At 36.4% G+C, this 17319-nt stretch overlaps 1 long non-coding RNA gene across 1 annotated transcript in view; it reads left to right on the plus strand.

The window, feature by feature from the left end:
- The first annotated feature begins 9450 nt into the window (after positions 1–9450).
- The window catches only part of LOC134432048 (uncharacterized), a 52881-nt gene continuing 45012 nt past the window's right edge, over positions 9451–17319 (plus strand). The window contains exons 1-2 of the long non-coding RNA XR_010031200.1: positions 9451–9523; positions 13773–13839. This is a non-coding gene — a long non-coding RNA (uncharacterized LOC134432048). The remainder of the gene's footprint in view (positions 9524–13772; positions 13840–17319) is intronic.

Here is a 17319-nt window from a genome sequence, read left to right on the forward strand (position 1 = left end):
CTTCAAAAAGTGTTATTTCCCTTGGGCAGTTTTTCAGGCACGAGCAATAAATTTCCAACACTGTTTGTTGAAAACCAGCAGCTCGCTGGACAGCACTAGTTACTGGGAACAGTTTTGCTGATAAGCTCAAGAAAAGCTGAGCCCAGGAGCTGTTTTTCAAGGCCGAGGCTTAATGAGCATTTCTCAGGTCATAGTTTGGCCTGAGCAGGGCAGGGGATGCACCAGTATCAGTTGTCACAATATGGCACTTGGCTTGAGTTGGACCAGGTTTCCCTGGACAAAAACTTGCTCCACTACCCAAATCCCACTTCAACACATGTCTGCTGGAGACATTTCAAGAACACATTAAAGAAATTTAGTGAAATGTTTATATGAAGCAGACTTGTATTTTATTTTTTTTTTTTAAAGTAGACATGTATTTGCAGAAAATTCATTTACATATAAATGGGCTGTGAGAACAAAATTGTATGGGATATTTTTGTAAAAGATGGAAAAGTTTTCTTAGAATTCTGAGAAACCGAAATTTTTCTAGAGCACATTAGCAATGACTCATGGGATGCAACAAAAAGGGACTCTGACACAAATTTCTTTGTCACTAGGAATGCACTTAGGTGATAGCAAAGTTGGTGCATTTGCAGCATGGTTCAACACTGAAAGTGAAATCTGCTAGGAGTTAAAATGCTAAAATGCTATGCATAAAGTATGGTAAAGGGAGATTGGCAGAGGCTAAAATTTGTTTTGCTTTTTTTTTTTTTTTTGGTGGGTTAGTGTATGATGGCATTTCAGTGTTCCAGTACTTGACAAGGGAAGAAAGGACTGTGTTGTATGGTCTTCTCTGCTTTCCAGTTCCTTCTATGATGAATTCAAATTTTTCCATCATGTAGCCAGGTCAAAGAGAGAGAAGTTCACGTTGGATTGTGGGATATGGTATTGGGAGAGCCTTGGCTGAAATGAATGCCTGACATATAATTTCCATAATGCAGTATAGGGCCTGGGAAAAAAAAAAAAACTTAACATTTTTTTTTATGTCAAAAGGATGTTTCTTTTTCGTGCATTATAAGATATATGAATCAGAGACTCACAATGAAATGTTTGATTTTGCCTTTACATAAGGAAAACAGTTTTCCTGTGGAAAATTCACAATGAGCTTTAGTATTAGTTAAGCAACTGCTTATTCACTAAACATGTAGAACTGTGCTAGCTCTAGTAAATTCCTTTTTAATTTGTATCCAAGAGCCTTCAGGAACACAAATAGTTCAGTAGAAACTGGTGATCTAGCACCAGTTTTGCTCTTTCTAGTTAAAATCAATAAGGAACTTGAAAATACTAGATACAATTTCTGTCATAGATATGTTTGTATTACAAGCACTGTGAGGATTTACACTGAATGGAAAAGAGTTTCCCATGACAGCCATAAACGTACAAAAAGCAATGAATCACAGACTTTCCTTTTCCCTCTGCTCACAGTCCCTACATGCAGAATCCAGTTGTTCCAAATTTTGATCTTGAAGCATTTGTAGACATAATTTCATCATCAATTACATAATCTGGAAATGTTTTAACTAGAAGCTTATGTTTTCAGGCAATAATTTAATTCTGAGCCATTAGTCAGTCAGTTCCACAGATGACATCTCCCTAGTTTCACTCTCAAATGTGGATTGATTTATAACCTTTATACTTTGCAACTTTGTTGTCACAATTCTGTCTTGCAAGCAAAACAATACTCCCTTGTGGAGAGGTATGCCAGTTGTATCTTAAAAGTTGTCTACATAGTTTGAAAACAATAGCAGACAAGGTTAAAGAATTTTAGTAATCAATAATCACATGTTCCTTCTGTTAAATAGAGAAAATGCTGTGGATACCACTTAGGGCCTTCTCAATTTCTGCTCAGAGAAGCAGAGAACGTAAGTGATACTTCAAAAAATTGTTAAAAATATGAGAGGCCCAGGTATCAAACTTAAATACTTGTAGACATGAACCAGGAAGGAAAAGTGGTCATGCTGACATTATAGTTCTTATAATCAGCTCCATGTGAAAGAATAATGTGGTGTGCTTCATTTCCTTGTGAAAAACACTTCATTGCTCTTAATAGCACTGAAGAATGAAGTACCACAAATACTTTTTGAGGCTGCTAGGTAGTTATTATCATAATTTTCAAATGCGAAAAACATCCCAAGGTTGTTAACGGCCTGAGACAGAGCTAGGGAAAGGCCTCAAAATTCTTGAATTCTTTTGACTTAACCAAATGACGTTTCCAAGACCATATCTCCTATTTCTGGGTGTTTTCTTAATACACAGAGGAAGAAAGAAAAGGATTTGTTTGGTATCCATTACTTCAAACTTTTCCTGTTAAGTCTGAATCTCCTGAAGGTAATGCGTGGGCTGACATGTTTATCCTGTGTTCCCGGATGAACATCATGAGGAAAAACACTGGTGAAGAAATGGTGAAAGGACTTTTAATAAGAACTTGCTTCAAAAGTTCTGGTTTCAGTAGCTCTTGTGAATCAATGTGGCAATGTGATCAAAGTCTCCAAGTTACCACACCACAGATTCTAAACAAGTGGCATGTGCAACTGAGCCTCCTGTTATGCGAGCAGGAAATTCCTTGCTCAGTGCTGTAAGTGTAATGTTACAAAACTTAACATCTGGAAATTTTGGATTTTATTACTGCTTAATAAAGACTAGTAGTATTTTCACAGACCCTGTCACTGGTTCAGCTCAGGCTGTTGTATGACAGCTTTGCACACGGAATCGTGGAGTGACTTGGGGTTAAGGAGACCTTAAAGGAGACCTTAAACACAATTCCAATCCTCCCTGCCATGGGAGATCAAAACTCCCTGCCATGGGCAGGGACACCTTCCACTAGAGCAAGCTGCTTAAAGTCCCATCCAATCTGGCCTTGAACACTCCCAGGGATGTGACATGAACAACTTCTCTGGGCAACCTGTTCCACTGCCTCACCACTCTCACAGTAAATTTTTTTTTCCCGAAGTCTAATCTAAACCTACTCTCAGTTTAAAGCCGTATTGGAATTAATTGTCCAATTACAGCTTCAGGTTGTGAATTCCCATAGTCCTGATTTGCTCTTCTCAATTTGCTGTTGTTTATACTTTCTTGGGCTTGAAGATGCGATGGTGACCTTGGTTTTCAGGCTGGAAATGGATTGTGTTGTCCAACTAAACTGTGAAGAGAACTTGCTAACACTTAATATGTAGTTCAGAGTTATATACTAATGCAGTACAGAATCTGTAAAATATGAGAGCTAAAACTTAAGGCATCACTGGAAGGCCTCAATTAAGTCACCCTAAAATTTTCTCTTCACTAAAACCATAAAATTCTTACACAGGATCTGAAACACAAATGACGACTTTTCCTACTTAAGCATTTTTTACGATGTGGAAAGAATGTGATTTTAAAACAAGATCTGCATTTCAAACCCACTTTTGTGAGTTAGGGCTTTGGAAATAGGTTTAGCATAATCACCTAGAATTTCTACTAGCCTTCCTCTGGTTGAAGAGCTGCTTTACTAGCATTTGCAAGGAATTGAACTGGCAACCCTGTAGAGGCTGGGTGAAAAGATACTGCTGATGCTAGCCAAATGCAGTGGTTTTATTCAAAGAACATGGAGTCTGTGATTTATTATCAAGACAAATGAATGTCTAAAGGAGGTTCATTCAATGAGACTATAAAGTGCCATTGAAGCAATTCTCTTTTAGTTGGGCTAGATTATTGCACTTATGCAAAATAAACTCTTAGATGTCACATACTGTAAGAGCTTTCTAATGACAAATTATAATTTTTATATGTATCCAGCTTTTTAAGTGGTAATTTTCATAAAAAGCTATTGAATTATAAAAAAAAATCTGTCACAGAACAAAGATGTATCCATGCTCCTCAGGTTCTAAAAGCAGAATTTTTTTTTGTCTTACTAATTTCCTCAAATACTTGATTATACATTGCTTGTGTTGGAGAACTTCCAAATAAGCTGAAGACACTGAACTATTTCTTGAACAATAGCATATAGAATCTGTCTTTGAAGGCTTCCACAGTGTTTACATTAGTAGGGATTGAACAACTGGTGAAGAGAAAACCACTTTTCACTTTCCTCTGTGCTAGTACATAATGATCAAAGTTAGAAAACCACCTTTTTCTTTACAAACCAGTTAAAAAAAAATGAAATGCAGTATGATTTTGTAATTACTCCTAGGCTGCCTGGTTGTGCCGTTTTGCATGCCAAAATATAATTTCTTCTAAGAGGTATTAGTGAGTGTAAAGTTTAGGCAGGCATCTACTGTTTCTTATGATGTGCCATTAAAAGCTCCAAGCAAGCACAGTAATAAGTCAGCTTTAATGTGATCCTAAACTCTATTTCTTGCCCTTTCTCAGAGATGTATCAAAATGCAGCAATGATAAAAAGCAAAAAGATTAAAACTTCATTAATTCACAAACAAATAATAAATCAAAAGCCCCAAACTAAGAATTAGTACTTCTGAAGTGTCAAAGATTTCTGTTATTTCAAGGTAGCCAGGATATGATGCTGCAAGACTTTCATGCTTCAGCAAAAACTCCACTATGTAGCTGTGCATTGAGATAAGAGTCATCAAGTCTGTGTGCTTAACAGATGTAAACAATATTTTATAACGAGTCCCCTCTAATGGTGGTACAGATGGAAAGAAACACTCATAATAATACATTAGGAGAGCTGATAGTTGCAAAACATAAAAAGGGAGGAATACCCTTGAATATCCTTTTGAGACCATGAGGCAAATTTATGCTAATATGTTGAAGTGCTAAAGTAGAGCTGTGATACAAATTCTTCCCTGTCATAATATATCACAATGAGTGCCTTGTCAATTTTAACTAATTACCACTGCCAGTAATCCCAGTAAGACATTACCTTAAAAATAGCTTATGATCTCATGGGTACTGGAAAATTGAACTCCCCTGCTGCTATATCTGTCTTTTCCATCTCCCTACATTCAATTTATAAGAAAAGTTTAAATTCCCTTAAGTTGTCTAAAAAATAATTGTAGTATCTTAGTAATTTCATATTTTGATTCTGGCTGGTGAATTTGAATATAAATTCATTCAGTCTTCTCTGAGTTGTTAGACTGAACATACTGAATGGGGATAAACACAAGCAGGGGATGAGCTATTGGCTTTTGCTTATTTCAAACTGCTCAATTCTGACTAATCTAAGAGATTTATTGCCACTCTTTTCTGAGAGACGGATTCACCATTTGCTTTACTTTTTCTTTTGTGTAGAGGATCTAATGAATGCTCTCTGCTTTTAAAGAACACCTTTCTACAAAAGGTTAATCTACAAGTTGTTCTCTGTACACTTTAACTCATTTTGTTTCTTTTTATTTTCTTATTAAATGAGACTAGTACGAAAAGCAAGTCTAAGAAACAAATCACCATCAGACATTTATTTGCATTAAAATGAAGTTTTCTTGCTTTGATTTGAAAAAATAAAAGGAAAGACTGCTAAGTGGAGAAGACTCTTCAGTAGCTAATGAGCAATGAAACTCCAGAACATCATCTATTTTTGTTTATGTTGAAACTGAGTCAAGAAAATAATTGCTAGATAAAAAGAGCCTTGAAAAATATTAAGCATTTCAAAGTAAATAAAAAACCCAAAAAAAGTGAAATAGATTAAAATTAATGAACAAATATAGAAATCAAGAAATGACACTGCATTGCCAATTTACCTTTATTTAGGTGAAAATGAGTGAAGGGAAGAAGATATTAGCAATTCAAGGTGAAATCTAAATTAAAATGAGGGTGATAGTAAAAAATTAAATGGTTGCAATATGAAATCTAATTTTCCCAAGAGGAAAGCTATGCCTAAGCCAGACTGGTTTAATGGGCAATTAAATATGGATGATGCAGGATTAAAAGTGAAGGAGAATAACGTAATGACAGCAAATGCATGAATTTTTTTAAATTGTTGGGTTTTTAAAAAAAAATGCATGAATGAAAGATTAATATTTTAGGCTTGCTTACTATGACTTAGTAATGGGTAATGGTTTTAAATTGAAAAATATTTGGTTGTTTAGAATATTAGAAATTCTTTACTCTGGGGGTCATGAGGCACTGGAACAGGTTGTTTAGAGCATCCCTGGAAGGTGCATCCATGTGTGAGTAGTGTGGCCTCATTGAAGGGGTGCCCTGCCCATGTGGCGAGGCTGGAACCAGATGATCATTTAGATCCCTCCTTAACCAAACCACTCTATGGTCCCTAAGATTCTGTGATATAGTTTTGGATGGTGAGAGGAAGTGAATCACAGCAAGAATATCAACTAGGAACGCATAAGACTGAAAAACTTCTCCACTTGCCCAATGTTCATTCTGTATAAAAGACCGTGCCTAAGGGGCCAAATTAATTTTTTCTGAATATTTACTAGTTTATCCATTGTTGGTTTTTAGCAGTAGTTACAAAGGTTTAGATAGAAAAACTGGATTACAAAAACATCTAAATCTTTGGATATCTATAGCCAAGTCCAGAACAAAATGCTGATTAAAGTCGGCAAAGTGTTAATTTTGTGTTACAGCTCACTGCATGTGAAATCAGCTTCAAAATCTCACCTGAGACCTTAGTAAATAATCATGGCTAGCACATCTCTGTAGGGGCCCTGTAAATGATAGTTTTGTCAACATGAGTAAAGTGTATGTTGCTTGTTTCAAGGGTTTTGCAATTTCTACAAGTTATGAGAAATAACTACATAATTCATAACGACAATGTAGAAAACAGGTATATGTGCACTCAATTTATAAGGAACAGAAGAACAGACTGACTGGTCTAGGTGTTTAAAGCACAGAATTCTTGTCTGGCACACTTCTCATATGCAGAATGATTTTCAATGGCTTGATTGAGGTAAGCAAAGATAAGGCGCTTTGCAAAAAAACATTCATTTCACAACATCCTCAGTGCAAAATTAAATAAAAGTAGCCCTTGTTTTGCCTCCTCCTCCATCCCACAGAATGCCCCTTAAGTGTCCCCAGTGGCATTTTTTCCCTGAGCTTTTCAAATGATTGTTACTAGCAATGCTAATACTTATTTTAAGTCTGATGGAGTGCTTGATGCCTTCCAAGGGCAGGACAAACCAAAGAAGCATTTTGAATGATGTAGTTCAACAGATCTTTTTCATAGGTTAGAGGGAAAAGAGTTTGTGAGTTTGTTTTGTGAGCCATGTTGGCTTTTTCCTACAGCATTGCTAAAGGAAACCTTTCCTCCTCATTTACCCCAGTCTCCTCTGACTGAGATCTATTGGAAACTGAGACATTCTTCTAGTTACTTCATGGGTATTTCTATTTTCATCACTTTTAAGGGAATTGTGTAGGCTGTAGAGGAATATTTACTGAACACTCCTCTCAAAACCCGAACCTTCTCCAGATGGATGCTTCACTGTCCCTTCTCACAGGCATCACACAGTAAAGGGATCTTGGCCAGTTTGCACCTTTTTACGTACAGTTAAACCTCATATTCTTTATTTCTACAGGCTTGCAAGTAGAAAGGGTTCTCATGCACTAAAATATTTTCATGCACTAAAAATTATAGATCTTATAAGTACTACTGCACCCATTTGTCTGATGAGGCATTTTTCAGTAGACTGGGGCTTGTGTTGGAGGTCTGTATTGGAAAGCATGAGGTCATAATCAGGCGAAGGTGTAACACTGAAGAATTGGTAAGATGTTGAGGTACCTGGGGAAAAACAAACAGTAAAAGAAATCAGAGAATGACAAGAGAAGTAAGGAATTGTGTGACAGGAACTCAGATAAACAGATTAAAAAGGGAGACGTTTGTAAGTGTGCAAGATGATTCTGATTTCTACACTGCAAAGGAACAAATGTAAGGTAATAATAACCTAGACAAGGGACAGTAAAATTGCTATGGGAGAAGACCAAAGAGAATTTTAATCACTGATATTGCAAATGCCCTGGATTTTGAGGACATTAAAAGCAAACAATAGCAGACTGGATACAATAGAGGAGAGACCAAAAAGATTGTGGTTAGGAATCTCTACAAAATTGAGCTTTATTAGCTATTGGGACAGCTGAAGGGCAACTGACTAGGATAAAAAATTATAAACAACAAAATAAATTAGAACATCCAGCTATTGTGAAAACAAATGTTTCCTGGGGTTAGCTGTCAAAATTGATAAAGCTGAACAGTCTCTTTATTACTTACATATCTTCTTCTAATGCTTTAATAGTTCATGGCAGGAGTTAAAAATTAACTTCTTTTCCTATCAGTCACAGGAATTTTATTGGGTGACAGTGTAATAATATTTTGTGCTGCAATGGTCAGTTAAATCTCTGCAAAGTTATGATTAATAGTCATCTCATTTGCATTTTTTGACCTTTATAGTGGAGTTTTTTTCTTACAAAACGACTGCATTTAATTTCTTCTTCATCCAATATTCTAACACCTGACCTAATTGTGACACCATGATTTTGAAAGTAGTTACTTAACCACTTTGGGCAGTGAAGGTCCACAAGTGAAAGTCTGAGCAGCCAGAGAGAATATGAAGTACATGCATTAACTCTAGCTCATTATCATCTAGCACTTTGGAAAATATGGAGTTCTAGAATAGCCTAGTTGAACAAAACCATTCCTTGAATTAAAGGTTTATATAACTTTGACATAGAAAAGGTCCACGGTTTGCTTAAGAAAGGGTTTGAGTTCTTACTCAGTGCATTCATAATGACATTATAGTGGAAGCAAAACCACAGTTAAGCAAACACGCTGACCTTCTGTGAGCCCTGAGGCTCTCTTTGATTCTTATATAATGATATAATGGAGGCATGAAATTGTACACAATTTTTTCTGTTGATGACAGTCCTGTGTTTAATATTGCCATGCAGAGATCAATTTAACCATGTTACTTCTGGTATGTGATTTTGGATTTCATCCTAATGTGTCATATTGCTAAAAGTCAGGTGTAGTGATTTGAAGTGTGAATTTAGTTGTATATCTCAGGGAGGAATATGGAGTACAAGTTATTTCAACTGAAATATGGACTGGTATATTTTTGTTTGTGGCTGTCACACGTTCACACATTCCACGCTCCATTTCAAGGGACAAGAGTTGGTGGAGAGGTCTGAGGTATTTTTTTATCTTCAGAATCATAATTTCCATTGGGCAATGTACAGGACCCTGCCCTGAATAAACCTTTGTGAAATAAAAAGTTGCAACTCTGTAACTGATTCAGTGAAACTCCACAGGTAAGAACAAATCATTATTAGCTGCGTTTTGAGTAGCCTTAGTTTTTTTAATAAAGTAAGTAGAATTTTGATAAAGCAATGATTTTTTTTATTACCTGTATGTGTTCCAAGCTTTGTTTCTTTACTTACAGAAATAAAGAGCGAAATAGTGTTAATGTATGTTAAAAATTAATAGTGAATATTACAGAGAAATGATCTGTAAATCAGTTTGTATTTCATCTTAGGTTGTGAAGAACTTTCAGTTGCAAAATGGTTACTTTGCAGCGCATCTCTTTTGCCTTTAAATACATCTCAGGTAAGTTATATTAGTGCTGTTAATTAGAAAGAATGAAGTGGTAGTTTACATTTGGGGAAACATAATAAAATAATACATATTTTCTTTTCAGAACAGAACTGCATTTTAACTGTACCTTTACAATAATACCATTAATTCAAAATAAGAAAATGATGAGATAACTGGGACAAAATTTTCTTACATCTTGTAAGCAGCTGGTGGAACTAATGCCTTCAGTTTAAATTTCTGCTCTTTAGATTCATTAAAAAAGAATCCAGCTTGTCTGCTCTCATCTTGCAGAACAGTACAGTTTGTTCCCAAATTTTAACTTACATATGAAAATAGTGGAGAACATTTTAGTCCTTGAGATAATGTAAACATTTTAAATTGGTATGATTATCAGAGTCATAGACATGCTATTTTACTCAAATAATCACAACTGTGCTCCCTAGTATGAGTGCAGTGTCCTGTCCCCTATTTCTGAGGGTATGCATTCCCTCAAAAAGCCCATTATACCGTAAAACTGTGTTTGTATTCTGTCATTGTTCTCTTTTCCCCCTCGGATGGAACTGCTGCATCAGTGCAACTTGGCTGTTGTACAGGTGGTGTTTCATGGTTACTGCTTTATGCAAACACTGAAAGTATGAGCAATAGATAAACTGCGCCCATTGGCGTGTTTGCTGGCAAGCAACAGGCCAAGGCAGTTCTTCTGGGTAGGCAACATCAACTCTTCAACTACATGTTTCTATTCGTGGAGAGTAATGGATTTTTTTGCATTTATCTATCCAATGTTTATGTATATAGACATTTTTGTTGTATTGGAATTGAATTAGGACCTGTATGCGTGCCAGTCTGGCAAAATCACTACATCGGCATGAAGACTGTGACTTCAGGATTATTCAGATCTCTAGATGGGAGTTGTTAAGAAATAAAAATCCAAGGTCAAGACATAACTTTGTGCCATCTAAATAGAGAAATTTTGTTGTGCTCTGTTCAACTATTTTGTTCCTCATAAACTGGCATACCAAAACCCTTCACAAAACCAGCATCCTCTATTTGGGGGCTCAATGATTCCAATTATCTGCTTAAGCTGAATTATACATTCTTGTAATCTCTAGAGCTCTTTAATTCTGTATTTACACTAAGAGTATCATGTCAAGCCACCTTAATCTGGTGTTTCTCATAGCTGTTGAAGAGTTTTAACAGATAATTCTGCCATAAGCTGCCATGACTGAATATTGACTTAAGAATGTTGTGTACAAATTTGTTAAGCACATTTGTTAAAGCAGGGATTTCACTAGAAAAGAGCACATCATGCTTTTTCATTCACACATAGGTAAATGTCTCTCAAACTTGGAACAGTCATATTCTAATGTAATTTGTTTTTATCTATCAGAAACGAGGAAGCATGAATAATGCCTTAATATGTCCTAGGATATATGTTCCTAAATATGGGCTATTCCATGTTTGTGGTAAACAATGGCCATTTTTTCCCCATACAGAACAGATAAATTTGGCTATAATCATGGTCAAAGTGAAAGAGGGAAATTTTTAACACTCCATCCTCCATACCTGCTACTCCCACAACAGCCATGTCAGGTAGGGCAAGCAAGGAGGCTGACGCCTTGTGTTACCTCCCTACCAGAATGACCCTCATGTTCTGTCCATATTTTTGTCTCTGGCCAAGTGCAAGGGCAGGGAAAAACAATGAGAAGGACAAACTCTTAAACTGTTTCGCTGCCAGCGATGATGAGTGAGGCATTTTAGGGAGAATAGACAGAATGGATATATCTGACTAAGTTTACTGTGGTTATTTGGAGTCAGTGTACATAACCAGTTTCCAAAAGGCATGCCTGCCTTCTTCCTGTACAGTGTGGTGGCCATCAGCTTCTTCCTGTAAAATGCTGGGCTACATCTTTGAACATCTTAAACTTCCCATGGCCTTACTTGAAGAGTACTCATTACTTCTGAAGTCTCTATATCCCTTAAATAACAGAGATGAGAGAGTCTGATAGTCTATTTTTTCCCAAAGCGGCCAGAATTTAGGAGGTATGCAGCAAGATTTCCGTGGTGACATTTCCCAGCCGACCACCTTTTGTCCTTCTAAATGGCAATTAGAAATGGTGACATTCTCCTCTAACAATGTATGAGTAAAGGGTTACTTTTTCTAAAAGGTTGGAAGTGGTTTATACAGTCTTTGAAACTACGTCTTGGGCAAACCGGGTCTTATCAATGAAGACTAAATTGAGACTCATACCTGATATTTCTCAATTACTCAGTATTCAGTAAACATCCTCCCAGAGTTATGATGCTAGTAATGTTGTTCATTTGCTATATATATGTCATTTTTCCAAAGTAAATACAGATAACACACATGTTCATAGGAAATTAGTGCTGGTTTTGAGGATATCTGAGCCTGCATTTGTATGCGCTGGGGATTTTGAGAATAGTAACTTGTTGGTCAGCTCTAACAAGTAATCAAAAATGTTTCCAAAATCATAACACTTTTGTGAAATAAAAAATGTAAATTTTGTTTGTAAATTAAACAATTTTTTATGTAAATTGACAAGAATCCAAATGTATTTTAATACTGAAACTCTGTGACATGTTTTGTGAATATCCTTGCCTCACAGCAATTATGCATTTTTCAGTATATATATGCTTGGATGGAAAATATAGAGATATTTACATTCTGTCCCCTTAACTTTTAGTTTAAATCCTGCCTGCTGTGATAGATTTGAACAGGCTTAGTTTTTAAGGTGTGAAGAGCAACCATCAAATAAGAAATCAAATTGATTTAAATAAATCAAGTTAAGTGTTATTGACCTCTCCAAAGAGTACTTTTTATTTCAGTATGGTGGGGGAAGTAACAAAATAATGGGCTTTTCACTCTGGTAAATGCCACTTTGAAATAATTTAGTGAATTCCTCTTTCCTAGGTTAACTCCATTATTCATTCAGCTTTTGTTTAAGAATCCCATAAAGGCTTGCCAAACAGAGTAACAATTTAACAGTCAGGCATTGATTCATATCTCTCTAAAAGTATTTAGTATTGTGTGTTGGTGACAAAATGCCTTCTCCTGCATTCTCCCCACACTTGTACCTCCTCTTCCTTGCAATTTTCTCTAATGGGCAATATGATTTGTCCTAACACAGGACAAATTGCAGGGGGGACTCGGGATAATTACATGATGAAAGCATTTCAGAGATGAGGGAGCTGTGACGACTGTGATTGGCTTTGGTGCACGCTGGCCCACAGGAGGGTACAAAATGCTGCTGGAGGCTGAGCTGACTGGTCTCCTGGGGCTGCAGGCAGCTTCCACACTGATCTGCACCCACCCACCCCATTCCCTTTGCTCCCCCCCTTCCTTCTCCCCCACCTCCAGCCAGGAGTGTCTGCCAGGTACATCCAGCCATAACACTGGAAAGTCTCGCTTTTGAATGAATAAGTAAAAGTGTTAAGATCCTGATTACTTACAGAGATAAAATCTTAAATAGTTCGATAGGTACTTTGTTGCTTTGCAGCTGTGCATTATGCAAGGCCAAAGCCTGTACATTTCTAGGGCAATCTCTTCATATTTTATCTTTTTAGACCTATTTATACTATATACTGCATTGAGAATATTTAGAGTTTTTTAGCAACAAATCTAAAAATAATCATCCACATAACTTAGTGGAGAGGCTTTTCTCTACTGCTTTGTCACATTAAAATTGAGAAGAGCCTGGGCCTATCTGTTTGACCCCTGTCCTTATTTGTATGTTTTAATGAGATTGTCTCTTCATCTTCTTGAGCTTGGAGGAAGAAATGCTCAACTAATAACCAGCTTTCTTAGGCCAATCTTCCCTCCAAGGTTTTATCCCAAGGCATGTTACCAAACAGATCCCTGAATATACCAAGTCAACTCTCCTGAATTCCAGGATAACGAGCTTTCTGTGCACACTTTTCACTGCCCCAAAGATCTTGGACTCCATTTCATGGTCGCTTCAGCCAAGCTGCCCTTGAGCTTCATATCCCCACCAGCCTCTCCTTGTTGGTGTGAACAAAATCCAGCATAACACCTCTGTTTTTAACTCCTCTATCACTTGGAGAAGGAAGTTATCAAGATAAGGAAATTACCAAGATAAGAAACCTGGTAAAAAAAACAAACAACTGGTGGTTAACTTTCTTCATAGCATTTTCCCACTTCTTTGTTTTCCTGCTTCTTTCCTTTGCTTTTAAATTGTCTTAACACATTTATGTTCCTCCAATTCTCTTCCTTGTCTTGCTCTAGGGGTAAGTGAGTGAACATGAGGTGAGAACTTACCTACCAGCAAGGGCCAATCCAGCACAGTTTGTTGGTAAGTATGAATGCTGTTTTGAGAGTTGAAAAAACAGTAAAATTCTTACTAACTGTTGCATTGTTTACTGTAACATTCAGAACTTAACCAGATTTCACTTCACCAGATGCACGCACCACTGACAATTTTAATTTTGGGGTTCTTTTAGTGCCAATTATTTATCAAGGAAATACCAGAAATGCAAAACTCTGTAACTTATCTAGCAAAACATTTATACACATATTTCACTCCAAACTTAGCCAACACTGTCAAAAATAAGATGAGACTTAATGTTTGATTCAATGAGAGTCAGGTTACACATGAAGTTAAGAATGCATTTTAATATTTTTCTGGACTAGCACCATGCAACACATGTTCTTTCCAATTTGTAGATCTACAAATAAGGATGCCACTTTGAAGTCCGGATACTTACAGGAGTGAAGGGAGGATTTTAAAGAAAGCGGGTGTATTTAACCTTAATTTGATGAAAAGAATAGCAAGAAAAAAAAATCTCTGTGCAGTAACAGCCAGTTGGCTGGATTACAAATGGCTGTCTGGCTGAGCTTCAGATCTCTTCTCATTACAATTTTAGCACTGTGGGATAGTTAGAGAGTAGAGGAGAAACAGCCCGTGTTTAAAGTAATGTTGCTTATATTGCTGCTTAGCCAAGGAATTAATAGCTGGCCTCTGGGGAATGTGGTTGGCATCTGGTTCATGGCATGATTCAGGGCGCTGCTACAGAAGTTAGAATACTAGTTATCTTATTAATAAGTTGCCCTCATGCACATATTTATTACATACTATATCTTCTGTCAGAATTATTCTTTGTTTGCAGAGGTTTTATTTATGGTTCTATTCCCTTTGCATTATTTATCTGCAGTGACCAAATATAAACACTGAAAGGTAGATGTACTATATAAAAAAATGTTTGGCTGATTGACTGAGTGAATCAATATTCATATTTATATTGTATACATCACCCAAGGCCCCCTCAGGGCTTTCCTGTAATTACGAGAAGTAATAAAATATTGCCTTAAAGAGCCAACATAAATGCTAAATCCTGAATTTATTAGCCTGAGAACTCTGCATCAGCACTCTCCAATTTTAAAAGTGCCAAAGCAAAAACTATTCATGTATCACAAGGATAGAAGTAGCCAACAGGGATTTTTAAAAATCTGGTGGAAAGATAGCTTGGAAAAGATAGATTTATAGAGAGAAAGTAGTAATATGATTCTGCTTCAGATTTTATTTGCTGCAAAAGGAGTATTTTTATGGCTTCATCTTCATCACCATTCCAACTCCTGTCTGTGCTGTCACATCAAGTCAAGGGATGTTGTTGCCATAGTGACAGCAAATAGGGGGGAAAATCTGCTTTTTGAAAAATTAAGCTTACATTGACAAGGATAATGTCAAAATCATTGGTTTAACTCTAAGGTAACTCCACCATTTGCAAATGAAGTTCACTTTCCCCGAAGCTAGTGAAGTTGTGCTGCTCAAAAATTAGTCAAAATCAGATCACGTTTAGAAGCAGAAATGAGATGATTGTGAGGAGTAGAGGTAGACCCAGAAAGAGCATGCATAATGCTTGAGTAGATTTTAGCAATGAAAATGGATGTCAAATGATATCCTGAGTTAGAAGTCAGGTTTAGACTCACAATTTTCAGCTGATCACATTTTCTTCAGTTGGTCTGCTGGATCTGGACACTGTCAGTCCCTATGGCTGAGTTACCTCTCCAGTGCAATACCTGGCCTTGAGTCTGCTTTGTCATCTCAAGTACCGACTGATTTAGAAGAACAATGTATAAATAGTAGAAAAGTCAGCAACTAAGATGTTTTTCTCAAGTAAGAATTGCAGTTGAGGTTTTAAATAAGATACTTCAGGTAGATTAATATGTGTGTGGCAAGTTATTTCAGTGACTGGCTGGAGAGCTTTTATATTATCAACAAGTATTTGCTGATCTACTCTAACTGCAGATTTCTTTTTTTAAAGTGTAGTTGCCATTTCTTAGCTCAGAATCTTGGAATCTTCTTTACATTAAACTTTACTACCCTTACTCCAGACATTTATTCTGCCCAATATTGATTTCATGATGTTTATTCTAGCTTTTTGTGTCGTGGAAAGTTGAGTACAACTTTCAGCACGTTGCTTTGTGTTGCAGAGGCAGTGAGAGAAGTGTTTGACTAGAGTGAACTGCCAGAAGTAGGAATGTATTATAGTTTGGCTCTCGTAAACTTTTTTGCACGTACATATCATCCTTTAAATAGCCAAGCTATGCCTAACATGCCCACTGGGGCTTATGCAGCCCGACAGCCATGGCATTTCTACCAAACAAATCACTCTCAAATCCAACTGTCAAGTTGTATACAAACAATTTCAGAGAAGCAGGAATCAATTAAGCCAAAGATCATCTCAAACAGCTCAAATGTTGGCAGCAAAGGTGATAGAATCAAAGTCCAGTTTGCAAATTAATGAACTAATGAACATGAACACAGTACCAAATATAAAAGCTATTTCGTGATCTGAGTTTTGCTGTGAGATTGAGCACCTTTCAGGAATTCTCAGTTTTAACCACATTCTAGCAGTGTGAAGTACATTCTGTTTGGACATTCTGCACCATACTTAATTCCTCATTCTTAGGTAAGACGATAGTAAATCCTTGTAAATTTTCTTGTCTGTGGTGAACTGTAAGTTATTCCCACACCTCAAGTGACATCTAAAGCTGGATATTAAGCTCCTGTATGTCTTGTGTCATTCATGTCAAAGGCGTCATTCATGGCATGTGTTACACTAATAAGAAATGGTAAATTCACAAGGGTGTGGCCAGTTGGTTGCCATACTAATTTATTTTGAGATCATTATAAATATACTTGAGAAAATCCAGGTATTAAAAATGATTTGCGACAAAGATAATAACATATTTCAAAACTGTATGCACTATTAAAATCTTTGTGTGAAGACCTTGAAGATATTGTTTTCTAATGTCAGATCTTCAAGAACAATATTATAGAACATATGCACAATGGCAGAGAAGAGTGGTATAAATGAGGAGTAGTGTAATAGTGAAACTTCAAGTAATTTCATGCATGTGGGAGAATAAATGAATAATCATTTGCTGATGGTAAATGTGTCACAGTTACAATGATTTCTTGGTCAGGAAATGGCTAGTAGGGACACTACTTTTCTGTAGCATTACTTCAAGTAACATCAGCAATTTTTTCAAACAACATTTATGTCTAAATGAATTGTCAGCAGTCTTTCATTAAGTATGAATTATTTTTAAATACTTTCTCTTGTGTAACCTGAGAAGCATTGTAAAGGTTTGATGCCACTTTATTCAAAGACTTGGTGCCTCTGAAATAGCTGTATTTTTTGCCATTAATTTCACTATGACCAGAATCCTGCCAAAATAAGTCTTCCTGCTGTAGACACAGAACTGTATATAATCTGGTCTAGGACAATTTTTTTCTCCTTTTTCTGTGATCAATAACCTCCTGCTTATT

This window comes from Melospiza melodia, chromosome Z (assembly GCF_035770615.1).
Source record: "Melospiza melodia melodia isolate bMelMel2 chromosome Z, bMelMel2.pri, whole genome shotgun sequence".
NCBI lineage: Eukaryota > Metazoa > Chordata > Aves > Passeriformes > Passerellidae > Melospiza > Melospiza melodia.